The sequence below is a fragment of the Marmota flaviventris genome, chromosome 11 (assembly GCF_047511675.1).
Source record: "Marmota flaviventris isolate mMarFla1 chromosome 11, mMarFla1.hap1, whole genome shotgun sequence".
Classification (NCBI taxonomy): Eukaryota; Metazoa; Chordata; class Mammalia; order Rodentia; family Sciuridae; genus Marmota; species Marmota flaviventris.
Genome location: NC_092508.1, coordinates 4701139 through 4724769, shown reverse-complemented (window position 1 = coordinate 4724769; position 23631 = coordinate 4701139). Strand labels below are relative to the sequence as shown.

Below are 23631 nucleotides of genomic sequence, written 5' to 3'. Positions count from 1 at the left end.
TGGCATTTGGCAGCCTCAAAAACTTGAACCCCATCCCATGGCTGGCTGACTGTATCCGTAGGAGACTGGATGATTTCACAGAAGGGTCCTAGCAGGCCTTAGGAGGCCTGCTTCTCAGTGCACCTTTTGTCCCTGAGTGCCCCTGGCTGCCCTGTTGGCAACTTAAGGTGCTTCTAGACTCTTAAAGAGGCAGGACCCCTGTGTGTCTCTAGGCTTGTGGCAGGAGATCCTGGTACCCGCACCCATCTGGTGGATTGAGAGATATTACAGATGGGTTCCTCCAGAACTTGAGGTCTGGGTGTGTTTGGGTAGCGGTGGAAGGTGCATGGTGCTTATTTCAGGTGCATCTTCTTTACCTTCTGGATGCGTTTGCAGAAGTTTGCTGAAGCCCAGGGAAAGCTGGGGTGAGGCGCTGAGTGCACCTGGCTGCAGTGAGCAGGAAGGCCTCCAGCTGAGCATGACTCACCCCCTTTCAGTCCTTCTCCTTTTCCCATTTCTGAAGCCGCACTCTGGGTTCTCAGCACTTCCAGTGCAGCAAGAGGATGCGGTTGCAGTTTTCTTTTCTCTTCCTGTCTCCTTCCCTTTTTCCTCCTATGTGATTCTGAAATGATGTTTTTTTGATAGCTTGTTGCCTACCTGTACAATAGGAGATTTAGATTCCTTCTTGGCTGGAAATGTTGTCAATTAATAAGGCTCACAATTAATGGATAGATTCTGTTTGGGGCTTTGATAATGCTGTTATTTTTCTGTTAGAGGTAGGACTGTCCATATTGTGCCATGGCTGTAGTTAATTTAGTGAGGTTAAGAAGCAGTCAGGTATGCCTCTGATCTTATCAACAATGGTGCCACTGTTCATTTGTATAGAACTTAGCACAAATGCGCTGGCATTCGTGATCTCACTGTTGGTGCCAACCCTGAGGGAGAGGATGGCCAGCTTCCTTATCCAGGTTTTGTAAAGGAGCATGGAGGTTCTGGGAGGAGTGATGACCCTTGATTGACAGAGGCACTTCTAAGTCTGGTGTGAACCAAGGGATCATTTGGGGCCTAGGGCTCTGGCCACCCCAAACAGAGCTCTTTGAGGACCTCTCCCTGCCCTTTCTGATTTACTCTAGGCTTGTTGGTTATAGTGAGATGTTCTCCTCTCTCTTTCAATTTTAGGATGTGGGAGGGACTTAAGCGTATACTTCGTGTACTTCGTTGCTGTTTTGGAAGTTGAGAGGGTTGCTTAATTGTGGCAGGATAGCATTTTTGGGCGAGAAGAGAGCTATGTAGATACAGTTATGTGTAGCTGTGTGCACTGACAGAGTCAGGGCACTGCTGCAGGGGATTCAGAGGGACACGCTTGGAGGAAATGAAACTGAGTGGGTACCCAGAGCACCACAGTGACTGCAGTGGACCCCAGCCCTGGAGACATACCGCATTAGCCCCTGCCTGCAGGTGAACCTTGAGGTTTTATGGTACAGCAGCAAAGTGTAAATCTTTCTGAGTTTTAAAGTATAACCATTTCCAACCAGGAAAGTATATGCATACCATAGCAAACGATTTAAAAATCACTTGTCCTGCAAAAGGGAAGACTCTTAATTTTAAAGGAGATCCAGTTAGTCTTTTTTCCTGTCTAAATGTACACAATTGGGTTCTATATATAAAGATTTTTTTTTTTGTAATGGGGATTGAACCCAGGGGTGCTGTACCACTGAGCTACATCCCAGCCCCTTTCTGTAGTTTTTATTTTGAGACAGGGTCTGGCTATGGCCTTGGACTTTCGGCTCTCCTGCCTTAGCCTCCGGAGTAGCTGGGATTGCAGACGTGTGCCACTTGACCCCAATTGTACAAAGCTTTTTGATTACCATGACATGAGCCCTTTTTGAAGTTCTGAAAAACACTTGAAGATATAATTCCTCTTGTTGGCCAGCATTTGGCTTTGCTCTAATTTATTTAAAATTTTCCAGCTTTCTGGTGTCTTCAGGAATTTCTGTGGTGGGCCTGAGGCATGCTTCCCTGTGAAAGGGAATACTTTGGCTAATGCATGTATCAAAGACAGTTGAAATGGGTCTGATTGGAAAACCTAACAGTGGACTGAATTTAATACATTTTAGCAGAAAGAGCTCACCAAGATTCCCAAGTAAAAATCAGTCAGTAATCCTGTTTGTAGGTGTGGAATACATAGGCTTTTGACCTCTTTCTTGTTTTAAAACATTAATCTGTCAGAAGAGAAGTGTTTTCTTTAATCCTTATTTCCTACCTTGAGAATCTGTATCCCACAGGCTCCTAGAGTTGAAGACCACGTTGCTGATCATTTTCACATTTGGCTGATCAGATTTTGGGGTGTCCCACGGGGACACGTGGCATGCAGCTGTCATCTCCTGAGCCTTTCCTGCCACCATGCCTAGAAGTGTGCCTGGAACCCGCCTGGCCTCAAGTTTGAGCCACTTGTCTAGGTCTCCCTGTCTGAGGTGGGTGGATGGGGTTGGGGAGATGAGTCAAGTACCTTTCTTGTTAAGTAAAGTTTGTTGCTGTTTTAAGTCTCTGTTGGCGGTTGCATGTTGGAGCAGGTGATACTCCAGTGGCTCATCCAGCCAGGGCCCTATACTTCCCAGGTTCCTGGATGCTGCTGGGAAACTCGGCTGTGCTCTGAAGTTGAGGGCCTGGCTGACAGCATTGCTTCTACCCTTCCTGCGTGGCCTGTCAGCAGCACCCATGCACCCGCCTGGCCTGGCCCAGCCTGTGGCAGGAGAACTACCTTGAAGAGCATCTCACAGGGGTCAGGGCTTCGTAGTAGTGCCTGAGCCCCAGCATTCAGGGGACCTGGGACGATATGGGCAGAGGGTCCACCGAAGCCTGTGGTACAGTGTGTCACTGAGCATCTGTTCCCTGTAGAGCGCTGCGTGTTTGACTTGCATCTTGAGCCCTTCCTTGGCCACCCTGTAACTTCAGTGCTGGTGTCTGGTGTCTGCTGAGCTGGGAATGGAGCGCCTGCTGTTCATAGTTCCCACAGCTGTCTGTGCATACCATCCCAAGCTTGTGCGGCCTTGACCCTTGATGAAGGGTTTGAGAACGCCTCAAATAACCACAAGGATCATGTTCCCTGAAAGTCGCTTATTGCAGCAAAGTTTTTTGTAAGAGTTTGTTTTTATATAGAAACTTATTTGGTTGGTTGTCACAGGTGTTATGTTTAGGGAAACACATTTCTTATTCCTGCCATGGAGAATGTTGTTTTTCTTTGTCACTATCTGCCAAGTTGCTAGTATTTCAAGTTGAATCAGAGGTTGCAGGTTGCACCTCTTTCATAAAAATAATGCTCCGTTGGCTGTTAGTTGCTTCTGGGGGAACCTTGCGGCTTACTCACAACTGTGCTCTCTGATGTCCTGAGTAACCTAGGTGTCCCTTGGGAGTTCAGCTTCATGCTCTTAGATGTGGCACAGGGACATGTTCTGAGATACTTCTTTCCTGCCGCACATCCTGCTAGGCCCTGTCTGTGTCACCCATAGTTGGCTTCACCTCATTAGAGTTGAGGTCCTCTTGCTTTGGGTCCCCAGTCCTCTTTGGCTCACCTCCTTACCATCCAGCTTGTAGGACTGGGAGCTCTGTTAGTGCAGAAATCAGGTCTTGCTCATTTTTATGTCCTCACTGGTTGAGTTGACAGTGTGGGGCTCTTGAGCAATATGCAGGGGTGTTCCTTGACTGGCTTACTTGCCAGTGAGCTAGTGTTTTCTTTGAAATGTGGGTTCTTTTGCTCCTTGGTGGTGTAAGCAGTGTCTGTCCTCCTACAGAAGTGAGGGCATTTTGAAACCCGTCCTCAGGGCACAGAAGTTAGGGCTGGTGCCTTTTGGATTTGCTCAATTGGCTTGGAAGTGAAATGTCATGTGGCATTTGGGGTGACAATGAAATTTTCTTTAGCGTAGGTAGGGGAAGAAAAAGATCTGCTTGTTAAATGTTGGTAACTTTTTCAGATCAGTAGTCTACAAAAGTTTGATGTTGCTTTATGCTGGATGGAGAGGATTTCAGACAGAATCAGTGTCACCAAGAGGGATAATCAAAGGACAGCCTGCATTGCTGAACATAATGCAGCACTCACAGCACGCGAACAACAGTGGTCTCAGATGTGGATGCGAGGGAGGGCTCGGGAGCTTGTGAATACGGACAGCAGGCACCCCCTCTCCCCTGAGTCTCTGGCTCTGTAGGTCTGGAGTGGGCCTGGTGTGTGTGGCCCCATGCTGTGGTGTGGGGCTGGCTTTGTGAAGCCTTGCGGTGGAGGGGAGGATGCCCCCGCTGGCCGGGCACCTTCCCTGGGCCGGCACTCACTCTTGCATGGGGCACTCACGTTCAGGGCGAGGGTTCCCTGGCAGCCTTCCCTGCAGATACCATGAAGACTCCAGGGCTCAGGGAGTTCCCTATGTCACTGAGGTTAGATGTAGTGGATGGAGGAGGGATTGATGTTTTCAGGTCTGACTTTGAAGTGCTGACAGAAGAGAAGGCATGTTCCTTGGGAGGTGCTGAGTTCCTGGGCCATGGTCAGCTGGAGCTCAGACCTGTGCCAGACCCTCCAGGGGAGGTGGAACCAGCTGTCTTCCTGTGTCCCCCCTCCCCCGCCCCCCACAGTGCTTCAGTGGGTTTTCCTTCCTGTCTTTGGGAGTGTTGATTTTTGCTGTAATCCTCTGCATATTTAGATGCAGTCCTTCCATATTCAGTTATTATGATAATCTGGCGGATGATACATTTTGTTACCGCAGTTTCCAAGCGGCAAGAGCCTTCTGTAAGAGGGGAGCCGTGTGTTATCAGCAGTCAGAGGGGCTGAGGAGGCACCTGTGGGAGGTGATGGGGGTGGCTTCAGCAGCCCAGGAACCTTTAGAGCAAAACCCTTGGCCTTGTTGCCCCGGTTCTGTTTGTGTCCAAGCCAGACTTTTGCTTTGTTGTGACTACTCCCTTGTTTTGTGAGCTCCCTTTCCCGATACCGTGCAGGTGTTTATAGTTTGTGAGTCTCACTGTGGCCTTTTTTTTTTTTTTTCCCAGCTACTGCTTTGGTTTTGTCTCATGTTTCTCAACAGTGGAACAGACCTGTGCCCCTTCCCTGTTCCCTTCCCAGTGCTCCAGAATCTTTGTGTCCTTAGCTTAAGTGATTGAGTCTGGCAAAGCCGGATGAGGCTTAGTTATTTTTAAAATCCAGGGTTTGGGGTTCTGATCTGTGCTTAGCTACATAATTCCTTCCCTTTGTTAAGTACCTTTCTCTAAGAAACAAAGTGCACTCTACAGATGTTAATCTCTAATCTTTGCAGCATCTGTTATTTTTGTCTGGGCAAGGCTTTGTGTGCGCCATAGGAGCCCTGGCCTTCCGGTGCCTCTAAGGGCCTGGGAGGGAGTTTTGGTTTCCATCCTGCAGCGTGGACAGCCTGCACGTGGGCACGTGCCTTGCCTGCTAGGCAGAGGTGCCCCATGTGGGGCAGGCCAGCATTGTGTTTTGGGTCTGATCCCTTCATCTTCCAGTGCTCTGTGCTTACAACTGACCGATGCCAGAGGGGGTTTCTTGGTCACGTCTGCATTGGGGAGGGAAAGAGAAAGAGAAGTACCACGTGGTGCAGAAGAGGTTGTTAATGGATCCTTTGAATAACCAGCCAAATAGCTTGTTTGTGTGCAAGGTCGGGACATTTTCCATAGAGAGCAGACTAAATATAGGCCCGAGGGTGGGGACCAGGCGAGAGGGGCTGTCATCCCTGTGGTATTGTTTTTTCCCTTGGTGATCGGCACTCCACCAGTCCCGAACAGGTGGCCACCCTGAGCTCTCTGGGAACAGATTGGTGTTTTTGTTTAACCAGGGGCTCATTTGCAAATTTCACACTTCTCCCGCTGTTTGATGGGGCTTGTCTTTTTTGGGCTGCAGTGTTGGAGTATTTGTACAGTGTTTCCACACAAGCAACTGTCTCATCCCTAAAACGGCTCATGCCGGCTGGTTGTCATTAGCATCCTGGTTAGAAGCTGCTGCTTCTCTCTCTCTCTCTCTCCCTCTTTTAGAGGATGGGAAACACTTTTCATGGTTCTGGGAGAAGAATTCCAAATAATTACCGGCCATGTTCACAAACGATTTATGTTTGGTCTTAGAAATGTCAACATTCAACAGCCTCTAGCAAATAGAACTGTGTTGATTTCCAGCGTGGGACGCTGGCCTTTACTGTCACTGCATTCTCAGATAATAGACTTAAAGGGAGAGCAGCCCTTTAGGAGAATTTAGTTTTAATGCATTGGGTTTGGTTTCACTTAATATTTTCATTCTTACGGTGTTGAAACTTGAAGAAATTTTTTTTTAATGAATACTTGGAACAATAACAACACCTACTTTAGCTTTTTAAAATATTTTTTTTGGTTGTAGGTGGAGCAATACCTTTATTTTATTAGTTCTTATTTTTATGTGTTGCCGGGGATTGAACCCAGTGCCTCATGCATGCTAGGCAAGTGCTCTATCGCTGAGCCACAACCCCGGCCCCACCTACTTTAGTTTTGTGAGTGTTTTTCCTTTTTCCTTTAAGTTGGTGTTGGGGATGGAACCCAGAGTTGGGTTCCATCCTCCCCTGGGCTGGGCAAGAGCTCTGCCACTGAGCTGGGGGCAGGGGGGCTATGGTCTCTGTGTTGATGGCCTTCAGCTTGATTTGGTATTATCAGTAACCACTTGGTAGGCTTTATAATGAAAGGGAAGCTGGTTGGGAAACAGCCCCAGCCCTGGATTTCGCTGCCGTTGGGGGAGAAGTCGTGTGTTCTCCAGGGAGGACGCTGTCAGCAGCCTCTGCCCACCTGGCATTGCTGAGCCTGTCTGCTACCATCTGATGCTGGTCTTAGCACTGATGAGTCGGCCCTCGAAGGACCCTGTGTCATTTGGAGTTTGGGTTGGGGCTGGTGGGATTGAGACCACATTCCCTCGTTTTGGAGAGCCCTTTCCTTTCCCGTAGTGCAGAGAGGCCCAAGGAAAGAGGCAGTTTTTGCACAGCATCCAGATCAGGAGACAGATGCGGGTGGCCCAGGTGAAGCTCAGCGAGGGTTGGAGGTGAGAGGTTGGACAGTCACCTTCTTTGTGGGTCTGGAAACCCATGGGTGGTTTCCTAGTTTGGACTGTTACAACCAGTGCCTGGCACACTCCGGGATGTGTCACTTGGTGCCCACGTCCTCATTTCTGTCAGGTCCAGGTTGGGCAGCAGCTGCCCAGTCTGGCTTCTCTCTCTCCCCGAGCTGGACCTGGTGCTCAGGATGCCACCCGTGGCCCCAGGTCATGGTGTGACTCCTGCCTCAGGCTTCCACCCTTCAGTCCTTGGCCCATGAACACAGCTCTGGGCCTGTCTTAGGTCCTGAACTTTAGGGTCATCCCTGACTCCTTCTTCCCTGTTAGATGGATGACCAGCTCTGTGAATGATGCTGTGTGGGACCCTCCCCAGGAAGTCCGGCTTTAGATTGTCCAACTCCTTGGCTCTGCCCAGCCCTTCGAAGGCATGATCAGCTTGATCCTCTGATACGCGCTTGTCCTCTGCTGAAAGGAGACTCGCTGTGCAGCAGGGCCCCAGCCCTTTGTGGTCTTAACAGTCACACATTAGCAAGTCCAGTTTGTGTTGTTTGTACAATAACAAGGAAGACACAAAAGGAGAGAAGGAGAGCCTTGCCAGCTCTGATTCTCCAAGTGGTTTTCTTTGTTTGCGCTGTGTCTTGGGACCTGCCCATCCCCCCTTTCAGGCCAGTGCTGATGGAGGCCAACCCTGGAAGCCCTGGCCCGCCCTGGATCAGGGCTCTGCGTGTCCCTGGGAATTTCTCCAGTGGCTTGGCAAAGACAAATATTGATTTTGAGGGACGGTGGTGGGCGGGCCACGCTTGTGCCCACTTGGTTTGGTATGGGAAGTGGCTAATGTGAGGATCGTAGGTGGGTGGAGCGCCACCTCTCAGGACCCTCACTGCTGGCCCAGGAGGTGACAGCAACAAGAGCTGAGCCACCACATGGGCAGTGCAGGGCAGACTTGGGGTGGGGCTAGCCAGAGGGGGCGGAGGTCAGGGAGGCCTCAGGAGCGACTCAGGTGAGGATGGGCTTCTGGGATAGCGGGAGCACCCAGAGCAGAATCTCTTCTCCTGAGGAGGATTGGCCAGGGTTGTGTTGAGGGCCTTGAGAACTTCCAAGGACAGGCTGCCAGCCAGTACTGACTGTCAGTGGGCAGTGGCACTGTGGACGACCTCCCCCCGCCATACCCGCAGAGGGGCCTGCGGCCATGCTCACTGTGGCCGAGCAGGACGGGAATGGCGGTGGCTGCGAGGTGGTGGAGAGTGGCAGTGGAGTTCAACACCAGAAACCGTTGGGGCTTTTATGAGTATGGAGGGAGAGCAGGCAGCGGGTGGCAGGCGGGCACGTCTGGGGCAGAACTGCAGCTTCCTCCTCTCTGCGGTGCCGGCTCAGTAGTCGGTCTCTGGTGAGTGTGACTAGTTTGGATCCATCTCTAGGGACTGACTGAGTCAGCCCGGGTAAGGGGACTTACACGATTGAGATTCTCCATGCAGACCCCGGATGGCGATGGCCCCTGAGGTCCTGCTTATAGGGCCAGGTGGTCTCCTGGCCAAGTGTGCAGAACATGTGCCGCATGGTGCTTGGCTCACATGTCCTATCCACGTGCATACGTGTATTTTTTCACATCATGGCTTTATAGAATTGTAGAACCAGGCGTTTGGACCATAGAGGCCCTTTGCCAGGAAAGACAGGGCAGGTACTTGCTTCTGGCTGGTGTGTAGTGGGCGAGGACAGTGGACGGTGGGAAGTGGAGAGAGCAAGTGCTCCAGGAGGAAGCCCTGTCGAGCTCAGAAGGTGGGAAGTTGTGACATTGTGGGGCCAGCACCATGCCCTGGCCCACAGTAGGGGGGCTTGGCAACTTGGCAAGGCAGGCCTGCAGCCCTCGCCCGTCAAGGGCAGCTGCTCACAGAGGTTTCACTCTTACCTTACTGGCCATTTTATGCTGGAGAATAAATAGTGTTTCTCTCTGCTGATGATCTAGATCTAGAGGGTTCCCCCAACGGTGAGGATTCCTGGGTGTCACTGGCATGGGGACGCCCAGCTGGAAAAAAGCTGTATGTGAGCTGGGCTCAGCCTGGGGCCACAGCTGCCCTGCTTCTCCTGAAACCCGTGTGGGATTGGGGCTGGGACCTGGAGCCCAGCTGTTTCTCCAGGACCCGAACCTCCTTCTGATGGAACACAGGCTGCAAGGACACAGTCAGCTTTTTAGGTCTGTGGGTTGCCTGGCCGGAGAGAGCCCTGGGTGGAGCACACCTGCTCACCCGGGAAGCTCGGGCACCCCCTCCACGTGCTATAGGACATTGGGTGCTCTGTGCTGTTGGGGTTGGGGGCTGTTCTGAGTTTGCCCTCCAGAGCCAGGGCAGGCCTCACCCACCCGCAGACCTTTTCCAGCCCCTCCTGGTCTGCCCAGGGGAGGCATGCCCACTCACATAGGCTTGAGATCCCTGTGGTCAAATGGTTTCCCACTAACGGAGACTGATTTCAGACACACAGAAGAATGTGCAGAGTGAGCCGTGTGCCTGCCACCTTGAGCCTGCTTGTCACGTCATGTCCCTCTCTGCCCACCCAGAGGGTCGTTTCGTGAGTGCTGGCTGTAGGGTGCCACCTGGTTCTGCCTTGACGTTTGCAGGGTTCTCGAGCCAGGGCAACCGAGGGTTGTTGCATCAGGTTCCAGGAGTGGGTCACTTGAGGCAGGCTGCTCCTCAGGTGTGGATGGAGTGAGAGGCCTCACTCTTCAGGGGACTCGGGTTTAACTGGCACTGTGAAGGACGGCTTTGGTCACCTCAACCTTGATACAGTTTGCAGGGGAACCCAAGGAGAGGCCTGGCTTGATTTTCTTGGCCCAAGTGTGCGTGTTTGGGAGGGCAGCCTCTCACTTGGGCCTTGGTGGTTTTGCCGTGGAGTGGGCCCAAAGCCTGTGCCCTAGGTCGTTGTGTTAGGAGCGGTGGAGGTACTGCTGTGGAATGAGATGTTTTCTTGTTGGTCTGTGATTACTGGAAGCAGAATGAACTCCTGTCCCTTCACAACCTAGGTGGTTCAGTTTGGCTTCTAGGTGACAGAAGGAGCAGGCTGGGGGGGCTCTCAGACAGGCTCCTGCCCTACCATATGCCCCACCATAGACCCTTGGGGGAAAACTGCTTGTCCCTCTGGGATGCAATTTCAGAGGGTGCACTTTGGTCTTAGGGGCCTTTTGGCTATGAAGTGACTGCTAATGCCCCATCCATTACTCCTTAGTTCCTGAACTTGGGCCCCGGTATGGTTAAGGGAGGCCCTGTAGTCCTGGTATTTTTTTAAGCTGTTTTGCCTTGAATCCTCTTCTCCTAAAAACATAGTGGAATTCCACTCATCAGGGTAATGTCTAGAAAGGAGGGAGGCAGGTTGTGTGTACGTGTGATGTGCAGGGCCTGTAGCTGGTGTGGTGCTTCTGTGTATCAGATACCGCGCATGCACAGAAGGCCTCGCTGGGATGCCTCTGCATGTGCGCTGGGTCTGTAGGAACCTCTCCAGGATGGTCGCAGACATGGCCAAGATGCCTGGCCTCAGACTTCACTAGGTGGCCCCTGTGGCCGGGTAAGGATATGTGTGCTTATCATTGTAATGAGCTCCTGTGAGTCCTGCAAGTGGAGCCGGGGACCTGTGTGAGTGCATGTGCAGGGCTTGTGTGATCACCTCCTGATCTCTTCTCTGGTCATGAATTTTACAGGATCAGCCTCCAAAATTGGGGCTGACCTCTGTCTCTGCATTGCTAATTACAGTGTTAATGGGGAGCCTAATGAGATTCCAATTCCTGCTTCCCAGACTTGGGGTGGTGCAAGAGCTGGTGCTGGCCTCACAACTGCCTAGGAGCCCTCAGTCTCACCCCCAGGGCTCCCGTTCTGCCTGAGGATGGTTGTGCCCTCCTGGGGAACTGATTGGCTGTGCTGACTGGCACCGACTGCTCCAGGTCTCTGCACATCACAGTGCACTTCCTGGGGACCTCAAGCAGTGTACCCAGGCTGTGCTGTCCAGGTGGGGATGTTTGGATGTGAAGCTGTTTAAGCTCAAGGTCCTGCTTTGGTGTGGACCCCATGTTTCCCTGACTGAGGCTGAGTGTGAGTCTCTAGCCAGGGTGCAGCTGTTAATTTGCACTGTGTCCCTTCAGAGTCCAGCATGGCTTTTAACTGAGGGGCATCTCTGCAAGCTGCGCTTTAGCTGTCGCCTCTTTAATCACAACAGGGGTTCCGGCTCTGCACGGTGGGTGCCTCAAGGGGCCCCCTCCTACATGCTCCTCTTGCTTTCTCATGGTCCCCTTTCTAGTGGAAAAGCTTAGCTGCTGAGCCGGCACCTCATGCTGCTGGTGGAGTTGTAGAGGAGGCTCCAGCCTCACTCCCGCACCATGTGGGAGGAGTGACAGACGACTTGGGTGCCGGTACCATCGGATGATTTCAGCAACAGTTCTCCCTCTCCCAGAACGACAGGGCCTCTCCTCCTCCCCAGGCGGGAGCATTGTGGCCCCCACCTAGCAGCCTCCCTGTTCAGTCCCATTTCCTCTCCCCAAGCCTGGGAGCTGACGCACGCTGTGCTGCGTGGATCTGCTGCAAAGCTCTTTCCTCCAAGGGCAGGGCATATTGTCCTGCCTGTGTGCTCCAGAGCCCGCTGGGGCAGCCCTGGCAGGTGCCCATGGGTGGCACAGGGATAAAGGCTGTTCAGACCGCCTTGGCTGGGATTTGGCCTTCAGGAATCAGAGGGTAGCGTCCTCCGTCCTGTGGCCACCTCACATGGGTGCAGCAGCAGCCATGCCTGGGAGTTCAGTAGGAGGACACCCTGCAGAGCCCAGAGCCAGTCGCAGTGAACTGTCGCAGAGCTGAGAGTTCAGAAGATCCATCCTCCTCAGCCAATATATATAGCCACCATGACTTGGATATTGTCTTTTAGGGGAGCTTTCTGGACACAGACCCAGGAATTTTCATTAGACACCTGAGTGCTGGCAAGGGTCTCCCTGGGTTTGAGAACAGGACGTCACGAGCGTTCCTGGTTCAGAGCCTCAGAAGCTGTACCTGCCTGCGTGGGTGCCGAGGCTCCGGCCACTGGGCTCACGTCGTGTTCCTCAGCCCGGGTTCCTGCTCCTCGCTCCTCTACATACAGCGCACAGTCGTGAGGAGGAACGAGGCTGGGTGGCAGCGAGGACGAGGGACAGCACATACCTCAGAGACCCCAGCCTGTTTGCTGGGTGTCTGCTCTTCTCGCCATCCTCCGCCGTGCCTCGGTCTCTGACTGCACTCAAGCCGTTCCAACTCCACTCTGGGCCTGGAGGGAGCTGGGAGATTCTCCCTCCCTGAAGCCCGTGGACAGATGATAGCTGTCATGCAGGACAGGCTCTTCCTGAGGACATGGGCCCCGTTCCTGGGGGATGGTTTTGCAGCCATGAGTGGCCATCTTTCTAGGTGTGCTGCGGCACTGCAAAGCTCTGGGAGGAGACACTGCCCTGCACCTGTCCTGCCATCCACAGGCAGACAGTTACTAAGCGGTCATGTGGCCCAGCGTTGGACCTGGCCCGTGCCAGCCCTCCCCAGAGGTTCCATTCAGAATTCTGCACTCTTGTGTAGGAAGAGAGCTCGAGTCAGGGGAGGCCTGCAGTGGAGGGCTGGCAGGGCGTAGGGGACTAGCCCCATGGCAGCAAGAACGGTTTGTAAACGACACCCTTGCCTGCAGGCGTCTCCAACAGCTGCTCCTGCTACGGATTCCAGAAATTTCTATTAGAGGCTTCCTGAGCCTCCCTTCTCTTTCCATCCCTTCCCCTTGCGTCTTAGACCCATGGTAACCATCTACCGGACCCTGTGTCTAGGATGGACACACTTCATCCTGGTCACCCCAGGACAGAGGTGGTGGAAGCCCCATTCTGCAGGTCAGCAGCCAGCAGCCCAGGGATGTAGAGCCTGGCCCCGGTCACCCCATTCCTGAAGCAGCAGAGGAAGGATCTCAACTCAGCGCTGGCCCAGCCACCCACAATTTTGACGTTTTAGAAAAGCAAACAGGAGCCCCGTCTGCTCAGCCCGAGTCTGCGGGAGGACTTGGGAATTCGCTGCTGTCTGCAGCGTTCCTGCGGGTTTTGATTTGTGATTTGAAACGCACGTGCACACACTGTCTTCACTTGTGAGGTTTTAAAGGAACGAGCAGCTTCTTGTTCACTTTTCTTACTCTGTTGCTGAGGTGTGGTGGCAGCTGGGATGCTGAGGGACGGTTCTGATGGCAGGAGGCAGCACAGTGGCAGCCTGGCTCCCTGTGATGGCAGGTTCCACAGTCTGGGAGGAAGGGGATTTCCAAACAGCCTGCCGCTGAAAATTCACCCGGATTCAGAAAAAACTGCAGCACCTTTAATCCTAGGCGGTAGAAAATACCTTCTGATACTAAAGATGCTAGCAAGCAGTTAACTTTTTATGTGTATAAACAGAGGTTGTGTTTCCTCTCAGCTATAATTAGCATAAAAGAAAGAAATCTATGCCCTGAAATTAAAATGATGTGCCTGACGTCACACAAAGGAAGGTGGCAGAGTTGGAAGTGGCCGGATGCAGAGGGTCCTGATGGTCTTGTCCACGCAGGACTCCCCGGAAGGTGGCGTGAACATGGCTGATACCAGTTGCTGGCTGATACCAGAGCGTGAATTCTGCAGCTGCAATGCGGTTTCTGCACTTACCTAGTTTTCCCCATGACTTCAGTGGTGTGATTTGTGTCAGGTAAACTGCGATTATCGAAAGCTCACAGTTTGATGAGCCTTGACAGATATACGTACCATGAAACCACGGTCACAGCACAGAGTGTGCCCATCACCCCTGCCTCTTCAGGTCCCTTGCAGCCACCCTCCTCCTGCTCTGTCTGTTTGCACGTATCTGCTTTCTGTCCCTCTGGATTAGTTTGCATTTTGCAAAATTAAATAAAAGTGAGATCATGCAGTACAGGACCCCTTCTGTCTGGCTTCACTCACTGAGCAAGGAGATGCTAGATCCATCCAACAGCTGTTACCGAGTGATGCTCCTTAGTGTGGGTTCCTTCATGCTCTTGGTGCCATCATGGGTCCTGCTAAACTGTGAGGCTGGCCTCAAACTTGCAATCCTCCTGCCTCAGCCTCCCAGGTAGCTGGGATTACAGGCATGTGCCCGACTTTCTTTGTTTACTTTGAGAAAACTGCTGAGTGGATTTCTTGAACAGTGGTTGAGGTTTACACCCTCACCAGCAGTGGATTGGAGTCTCTGCTTTGGTTTAGGTTCAGCAGGTCCCTACCAATGACCGGTGACCACCGTGGTGCTGGGAGAGGATTGGCTGGTGAGTCTCATGGGCCGAGAGGTGTCTTGTACTGCTGGGTGTGTGAGGCCAAGGAGGGCCAGAGGCAGCCTGGAAAAGCCATGAAGACAGTGCCTGCTTCAGAGGTCAGAAAGCCCTAGGGAGGGCCTCTCTGTGTGACTCAGTTTCCCTGCCTGCAGGGGAAGTGTTTGGCCAAGAGCTTGCTTTCAGCTGAGGGTGTGGGGTGGTAAAGCCATGCCCCCATCTCACAGAGGGCATCTGGCAACCTCTGGAGATACTTTTGTTTTGTCACAGCTCTGAGGGGGGTTGCCCCTGGTGTATGGTGGGCAGAGGCCAGGGCCATCCTGCAGTGCCCAGGACAGCCTAGACTCGCCACCTTTGCAGCGGGGAACCTGTCTGCTCTCGCGGCCTCTGCGCTGCAGCACCCAGCCCTGTGCTCACCAGGGCTCACTCTCTTCTGCTTCAGGGAGGTGCTGGCGTTTTCTAGGAGGCAGGTGCCCTGAGCGCTTAGAGGAACTGAGCCCCTTCCTCCCCAGGTCCCCTCCAGGCACGTGGGAGGGCCACCAGGGAGGCATGAGCTACCAGGACTCCTGGTCCCCTGCATTTTCTAGAAAACCTTCTCTGTGGGATGCAGCCCCCTCTCCTGCCTCCTCCAGTTGTCCCAGTAGGCACGGTCCACCGGCTGCTCAGGCCTGACACCTGGCACCAGTGAGTGCAGGACAGTTCTTAACAAACTTGTGATTTTCAGCCTTGGCTGAGCTGGGCATCCCTCGCTCCATCCCTGGCCTGGAGATACCCTCCTGGGAACTTGCGTATGTAGATCTTTTCAACGATTCACATTTTCTGGGCAGTTCTCTTACAGGGTGGGGAGAAAAACCTGTATAATTTCCCAAATTGTGGCTTTTGGTCCTCTGAGCTTTTCCCAGAAGTGCTTGTGATGGGGTTTGGTGTGTGGGAATGGTGGCTGGGGTCCCGGCTGCATCAGTGGTCACTTCTTGGATGACGCTGCGTTGGCAGAGTGCTGCAGAGCTGACTGCACCCTGTTGAGCTGGACTTTGTTTTCACTCTGGAGAATAACCTGAGCTGGGAAACACTGGTTTTGTTTACATAAGAGCAAGAAAATAACCTGTGCGCCTCCTCCCTGATTCCCACCTCCCTTCCCCATGTAAGACTCTCCATGGTGTGTGCCGCTGCTGGCCAACCGTGGCCTTCCTGGTTCTCCTTCCTGCCAGCTCCTGCCCAGCGGCCCCTTTGTGCCTTGTGAGCGGGTGACCTTTGCACCAGCTGGAGAACCTGCCTTTGCCTTCCTCTCCAGGAAATTGAGACACATGACTGAAAGGATCAGTCTTGTGAGCTTGGGTGTGAACCAGCGGGGCTTTGTGAGAGCCAGGGCTCCTGCCCAGCTGGGCCCTTCTGCCCACGTGGAGGTGAGTTCCTGTGGGCAGCGCTTGCAAGATGGGCCGTCCTGGTCTGGTCACTCCTTAGGGCGTTTCATGTCGGTCCTGGTCACTTTTCAGACAGTCTAGTTTGCAGTTTTGTTGGTCGCATTGCTGACTTTTTAGTTCAAATGTGGCTTTTCTAGCTCGCTTTTGATATAAGATCATCCCAAAGGTGTAAGACCAGGAAATGAAAAACTGGATCATGGTTCATCTTCTTACCTCTCCACCGTCGGGCTCGGGAGGCTGCTCTGAGTGCTGTGTGCTGGCGTGCAGGTCGGGGGCCCCCTCTTCTGTTCATGGCAGTGTGCGGCGGACCACCATGTCTCTGGGGTCTCCCAGTGCAGGTGTTATGGCAGGAAGAGGAGCGAGTGAACTGGGTCCTGGAACAGGGGTGACTCCTGGATGCACGTCTTCTCGGGGGGCAGCCGACCACAGCCTCGCGCCTGACGGGCTGAGAAGCCCTGATCCTGAGGTGCTGTCAGGTGATGCCTGGAGTTTGGATCCTCCTTTGGCTTTAGAAACCAGAGGCCCTGGGACATCTGTACCGCACTCACCCTCCTTGCACGTGGTGGGCTTTCCCGACATGGCGGTTTTGTGGCTTTCCTGTTTTAGCTTGCTGACCCCAGGACCCTGTGAGATGGGTCACGGCAGCCCTCCTGGTTGTGTGTTTCACAAGCTTGTGTTTATGTTTGTGACTAAGCACAGGTGAGTCGGCCAGCCCCACGTGGTGTGTGCAGTGTGGCTGCACAGACGGATGCCTTCTCCTTGGAGGTGGTGCCGACAGCTTGCTTCACCCATAAATAGATCCCAGAGTAGAAATCTGGCCAGGCCTTGCCCTGCCCAGGCCTGTGCAGAGCTCATCAGGGCTTTCAGAATGAAGATGACATTCTTCGGCCTCACCCTTTTCAGAATAAGTCACGGGGTAAGTGGAGGGAAATGGGGTTGCCGGGCCCGGCACCCAGGGCTTTGTGACGGCCTGCCTGCGCTCCAGCCCCGTCTTGCCTGCTGCCTGCAGGCGCTGTCGCTGCAGATGGTGCTGGCATCACCTGTTCTGGTCCCTGGCTGGCTCCTGATGTGCCTTGGGCTCGGCTCTGAGCTCTATGAGGGGCTCTGGGTCATCTGGGCCCTGCCTCTTGGTGGGCCTGACAGTCACCTCCTCAGCCCTGCTCCGGAGCTGCTACTTCTCCAAGGTCGTGCAAATGGCTCCTGATGGTGGCTCCAGAGCTGGGCCTCCTTCCCCATGTGGACTTTGGTCTCAGTGGGCACACGTGTCTTCCTACATGGGCTCAGGTGGCCAGGGACTGTGGTCCTGGGCCAAGTCCCAGTATTGCTCCCAGGACCAGGTGTGTTGAGTGTTCCACGGAGCTTGACTGTAGGAGGGAGGAGGGCAGCTCTGGCCTCAGGGTCTTCTTCCTGTGAACAAGTCGGCGTGTAGCAGCAGGAGCACGCTGGGTGCTCGTTCAGATGTTCAGGGACTCACATTTTCCAGGAAGAGGCCACAGCCATGATGACCAATTGGTGAGGCCCTGTACTCAGACCCTTGAGGTTATGAGGCTGCCATTTGGGGAGTCTTTGGAAGTCACCACTAGATTTTAGGACACTAGGAGGAAAAAAAGGGTTCTTACATTCAGATAATCTTTGTCATAAGCATGTGGTCCTTGACTTTTAAAGTTGTCAGAATTTGTTTACTCTTCCAGCTGGGGGCTGTTTGTATCCGTGGACGGGCTCATTAGAATCTCCTTCTGGGTAACTCAAGCAGACATGGAATTTATCAGAAGGATGTGGGTGAGGCCCTGGGATGGACTGAACCCTGGGACCAAGGGGACTCAGGCCCAAGTTGCCTGTGTCTTTATGGCACCCTTTGGCTTTCCTGGATAATGTCCCATTGGCTTGGACTCTGCTGCTGCTTGCCTGGAGAGGGCAGGTGGCCTTGATTGACAGCTATAGCAGGAAAACAGCAGAGAGAAGAGGGGACAGGTCCTCAAGGGAAGATTGAGAGAGTTCTTCCAAAGAGAGGTGTGTAGGTGCTGAGCAGGCGGGAGCAGTGTGGGCCCCCCATGGTGGGGAAGGCTCATGGCCGTCCTGTGGACAGGGGGGCTTTCATCATGAAGGGGGGCATCATTTTGTGTATCTGCCCAGGTTCAGTGTGTTCTTGTGTTTCTGCACAAAGACATCTGGTTGTTCTTGAGCCAGACATTTTGCAGTATTTAAAAGAGAGTGTGTGTATGTGTCGGGGGGAGAGGGCGATGTGTGCTTTGGTGACTTTTATTTTTTTTTAATATTTATTTTTTAGTTGTAGGTGGACACAATATCTTTATTTTATTTTTATGTGGTGCTGAGGATCGAACCCAGTGCCTCACGCATGGTAAGTGAGTGCTGTATCACTGAGCCACAACCCCAGCCTGACTTTTATACACACACACATTTTATATATTTGTGTGTGTGTATTTTTTTTTTTTTTAGTTGTCAATGGACCTTTATTTTACTTATTTACATGCGGTGCTGAGAATCAAACCTAGTGCCTCCCATCCACTCTACCACTGAGCCGCAACCCCAGCCCCTGCATTGGTGACTTTTGACATATTGTGCCAGTATATGCAAACTAATAAGACCCTTCAAACATTTGGAATTAGTCCTTGTGAATATTCAGGATAAGAATGAAGTGCACTGAAAGCCGGGAAGATGCAGGAGGGTGGTGGTGGCTCTGGGGTCCTAATGGAAATGGGGTGCATTTTCTTTCTTTTCTCATGGCCCTGGGAATTGAACCCAGGGGTGCTCTGCCACTAAGCTATGTCCCCAGCCCTATGAATGAATTTATTTGAGACGTGGTCTTGTTAAGTCGTACAGGCTGGCCTTGAACTTGGAATCCTCCTGCCTTAGCCTGCTGAGGAGGTGGGATTCCAGGTGTGCACCACTGCGCCAGGTGTGAGATGGTTCTCACAGTGGGTGTAGCTATGTGACAGGAAGGACTTAGAAGGTCTGCTGGAAGTAGGGGGCTTTGCTGGGCCAAGTGTGCGGCCCTCAGGGCCCGCTCAGGTGGTGGCAGGTGAGAGCTGCCTCTGCCCAGGTATGAGTACTTGCTTCCAGGGCTCGGCACTCTCCCTTCTCGTCCCAGGCATTTTGGTCACAGCCTGTTCTCCCATCCCTCTGGTATGTGGCACCCCTTTCCCATGAGTGCTTGGCAGTAATAAGTGCCCAGTAGATGTTTGTGGATCGAGTGCCTTTCCTGAGTGTCCTACCGCACTTTCCGACAGATGTGTGGACTGACGAACGGATGCTGCCCTGTCCCTGCTCTCAGACCCCGGAGCTTTGACCTGAAGTCCCTGGTGGTGGGTGTGTGCTTCCTTGTGTAGCTGCTGGTTGGGGCCCTAGTGTCACTTCTCACAGTGGAATGAAGCTTCTTCTTGGCCACATGCCTTTGGAGAAGTGGCTCAGTGCTGAGCCTCAGTTTCCAACTACCTGAATTCAGAGGAAGTGAATTCACTTAGATGGGCACTGTGTCCCAGTCAGACCTGGTGTGTGGCAGCTGACTTCCCTGCATCTCACGCCCTGCAGGGCTGAGCCTGTGTTACTTCTTGACTTGTGCCCCTGGCCTCACATCACACGTGGAGTTAAGGGGACAGGTGTTTAGCAAGCGGACAGATGTGTGGACTGGATTCATTTGGCTCCCTTACGTGGCCTCAGATCTTCTGGAAGTTGGGGGGCGGCTGCCTACTGTCAGGGAGCTTGTGGGCTCCTCCATCAGCCACCCACTGCGTGGAACTGAACTTTCCTAATTCGGTTACCCCAAGGTCAGCCATGGCCAGGGCAGGTAGCAGCGTTCTCATCCTGCAGGGTAGAGGGAGCCACGTGAAGACTGGCCAGGGAGGCCGTGGGGCGCTGGCGGAGCTGGTGTCCACGTGAGTCTCTTGGGCGGCTGCAGCAGCCTGCCGGCCGCACACGGGGGCTCAGACCACAGGACGTATTTCTCACAGTTCTGGAGGCCACAAGTCCCTGACCAAGGTGCAGCAGGCTTGGCTTTGCCAGGGCCTCTCTCCTTGGTCTGAGGATGGCACCTTCTTACCGTGGTGGCTTCTTACCAGGTGGCTTTTTCCTGGTGTGAATCCTGGACTCTCACAGGGACACAGTTACATTGGATCAGGCCCCACCCTGTGACCTCATTTATCCTTAAGGCCTCCTTGAGGGCCCTGTCTGTGATGACAGTCTCCATCAGTGTTGGGACTGCAGTGTGGGGGCTGGAGGGAGCTGCTTTGGGTCTGTAACGGTGCCCTCCTGCCCTCTGCCCCCGTCTGAGGTCTGAGGTTTTGCCTGTAGCAGCATCACAGGTTTTGCTATGACTCAGATGGAGGCTTCAACCCTGGGGCTGTGTCATGGGGCTGGTAGGGGTATGGGGTGGGGGTGCTGCCATTGACTTCCACAGTGGACCTGACCAGATACGGTGATTTCTCCCCCTGAGTGGAACGATTTTCTCTCTTGATTGTACCATATCCTTACATTTATTTATTCATGATATCTTTATTTTGTGATCTCTAAATTTTATATCTTACACCTTTACTTTAATTGAGGTTGCAGAGATTGAATTTTTCCTGGGGAAAAGTAATAGTTGTGAGGTTACCATTTTATAAAAAATTTAAAAGAATGTGTGTTTAGATGTTTTAAAAAGATCAAATGGAATATGAAAACAACGTGAAATCTGGTTGAAGAATGGAGGCTCTTGTCCCAGGGCTTCCCTTGGCCCCCCACTTGGTTATTGCCCCAGTTCACAGAAGAGGAAGTGGGAGTTCAGCCGGGCGGGACTGTGGGAGGCACAGAGGGAGGACCCAGCCACCAGCTGGCCTGCATGCTGTTGGAGGAGGAGGACAGGGACCGTCTCCCTTTGCCCGAGGTGACTCTTCTGCTGCCTTCCTTTCGCTTGGTTCATTTCACTGTGAAACTCGGGTATTTAATCCACGTGGATCCGTGTGAGTGCTTACGCCGCTCGGTGGATTGATGGAATAGGATCAAGAGTCTTAGAACCCAGCTCTGGGAATCCCTGTGACTGGCTCCTCTTTCACCCTGATGGTGATCTCTGAAGACTTTAAAAGTTTTTAGATAAAGACTTAAGAAAGTGACAGAAATAATGTTGTCTATCCACCAAATCCACCCCCCCCCCCCCCCCCCCCCCGCAAATTACGCCTTGCAAGAGCTTATGTGGGTCTGTGCCTCTGCCCCCCCTGGCCTTGGCTTTGGGGAATTCGCTTTGATCTCCTCTTTCTGTGACCCGAGAGCCTGCATGGCAGTTGCAGGTCAGCTTGTGTCAGCTGTCCCCACAGTCAGCCACAGGCGTGGCGCTGAGCTCTGAGATGGCTCTGCAGCTGATGTTTTCTGCTGTGGTGCAAAGAGCAAGAGGAGACTTGAGGTTTCCCGGAAGATGGCCTCCTCCTTCACACGGACCAAGAAGCAAGTGCACCGTAAGCTTTGCAGTCCCCAGTCACCTTTGCTGTCAGTGAACCTGCACCTCCACCCCAGGAGAAGGCTGCCCTTTGGGTGTGCTTCCTGAGTGCCCTCCAGTGTGTGCCTTGCCCGCTGGCCCTACACAGTTCTGGACAGCAAAGTCGTCAGAGCCATCTTGACACATTTGAATCTGGTACTGTTAATGACATCAATTTGTGGGTTATGTGACAAGGATCATGTTAATTAGCTTATTAATTGTTTTAATCCTCACAGCAGTTCAGAGACACTGTTCCTGCTTTATAGGTGTCAGAATCTGAGACAAAGAGTGTTGAGTGATGCTTCATCCCTTGCCCCTCCGGGGGGGCCAGTGATGAGCAGAGAAGCTGTGGAGTTGGTGTGGAGGTCTGTACTCAGGTGTGCACATGGGTAGTGTGTAGTATAGTAACTGGAGGCAGAGGAAACATGACGCTTGCATTTTTTTGAGCTAATTATTTTCTAAAACTCAGCAAAAACCTTGAGCACTCAAGTGCATGGAGCAGCTGATGGGCTCCCGAGCATCCCAGCCGGCCTTAGCTGTGCTCAGCCCGTGGCCATGTTTGTGTCCTCTGTGCCCTGCACCTTCAGTATTATTTTAAAAGTGAATCTCAGACACTCCATCCATAAATATTTCAGTCTTTTTGTAAAGAAAATGTTAAAACAGGCACACACGACCATGCTGCCGTTGTCACAGGTGAACAAATCAGCAGTTCCCAGGCCACCACATGCAGTCAAGTCCTGCTTGCCACTCGCCTCACGGACATTGGGACTGTTTCTCTTGAGCTTGTGTTGCCGTCAGGATCGGGTGATGTCTGCATGTTGCAGTGGGCCGTCCTTCTCCCGTCCCTGGCCTGCAGGTACACAGCCAGCTCCTTTCCCGCCGTGCTGCCGGCTTGCTGGGCCCTGCTCCTGCAGGCTGGGGTTGGCTCTGGACTGCCTCCCTGTGCAGCTGGTCTGCAGGGCCCTCTTCATCTTTTCCCCTAAGCGGTTCCCATGGTGGTTATGGAGGGGGGTGTGTGTGTAGATCCAGCTCTGTTGGTTTGGCTTGGTTTTCTCCTTGCTCTTTGGGAAGAACAGACCTTGCGTTTGTCCCTGTAGAGGTGGCACCTGCTGGCGATGGGTCACCGGTTAAGGCAGTCAGGTGGCAGAATAGCTGTCCTTAATTGTTCATGGTTTGTTAAGATGAAGACTTCTGTAAACAGTACCTGTCAGGGCACACGGAGAAGGCAAGGTAACTCCCTTTATTTGCTAATTTAAAAAATAACAAGTTTTGGCTTAATGGAATCCCACTGAAGGCGACTAATTTTGTGCCATCGTGAGCTGATGGAATCAAGCATATTCCGTGCATCTCTGTGAGGCTACCGTCCTCACGGCTGCTTGGATGGTCCCATCTTCACTGGCGAAGGACCCTCGAGAAGGCTCCAGTGTTATTTATTTATTTATTTTGTGGTGCTGGAGATTGAACTCAGGGCCTTGTGCATGCAAGGCAAGCACTCTATCAACTGAGCTACACCCCCACCCAGCCCTTCCAGTGTTGTTTTGAGTGACATTGGGAGTGTCTTTGCTTCTGATGGTCCAGCTGATGTGGCTCACTGGCCTCTGTCTCTCTAGAGGTCAGGGTGTTCAAGGGCAGGAATTCCAGTGCTCCCTTGCGTTGGCCTTCCCCACAGGAAGGTCTCAGAACTGTAATGCCTGCAGAGCCGCCAGCAGAATGATAAATGGAACAGTTCAAATGTTTTTTGTTTTTTTTTTTACATTTTCATTTCTTTTCATCCTTGGGACACACCTCACTTTGGGGCTATCACCTGCTTCCTGTGTTTGAGCTAACTTGGAAATGGTCTTCTCTAAGGTCATGCTACCCCTCAGGTTCATTTCTTAGTTTATTTTCAGTTTTGAGGACTGTTTTAAAAATAGTTATATAAATAGGAAAAATACTTATATGAATCAGTGTCACATCATCAAAACAAATCCTGAGAATTCTGACTTTGATTTTTTCTTTCTTTTTCTTCTGCTACTGGGAATAGAATCGAGGTACGCTATACCACTGAGCTATGTATATCCCCAGCCTTTTTTATTTTTGATTTTGAGACAGGGTCTTAAGTTGCCTAGGTTGGCCTTGAACTTGCTATCTTCCTGCCTCAGCATCTTTGAGTAGCTGGGATTATAGGTGTATACTCATGCTCAGCCTGACTTCAATTCTTAAAGATGAATTCAAGCTGGGCGTGGTGGTGCACACCTGTAATCCCCAGCTACTAGGGAGGCTGAGGTAGGAGGATCACAAGTTCAAGGCCATCTTGGCAACTTAGAGTTTATCTCAAAATAAAAAGAAACAGGGCTGGGGCTGTAACTCAGTGGGGAAAGCCCCCCAGAGTTCATTATTTAAAAAAGAAGAAAAAGATGAATTTGTCACCTTTCCATTTT

At 52.4% G+C, this 23631-nt stretch overlaps 1 protein-coding gene across 4 annotated transcripts in view; it reads left to right on the top strand.

The window, feature by feature from the left end:
• Agap1 (ArfGAP with GTPase domain, ankyrin repeat and PH domain 1) overlaps positions 1 to 23631 on the top strand; it is a 483685-nt gene that overhangs the window by 1478 nt on the left and 458576 nt on the right. The window lies entirely within an intron of this gene.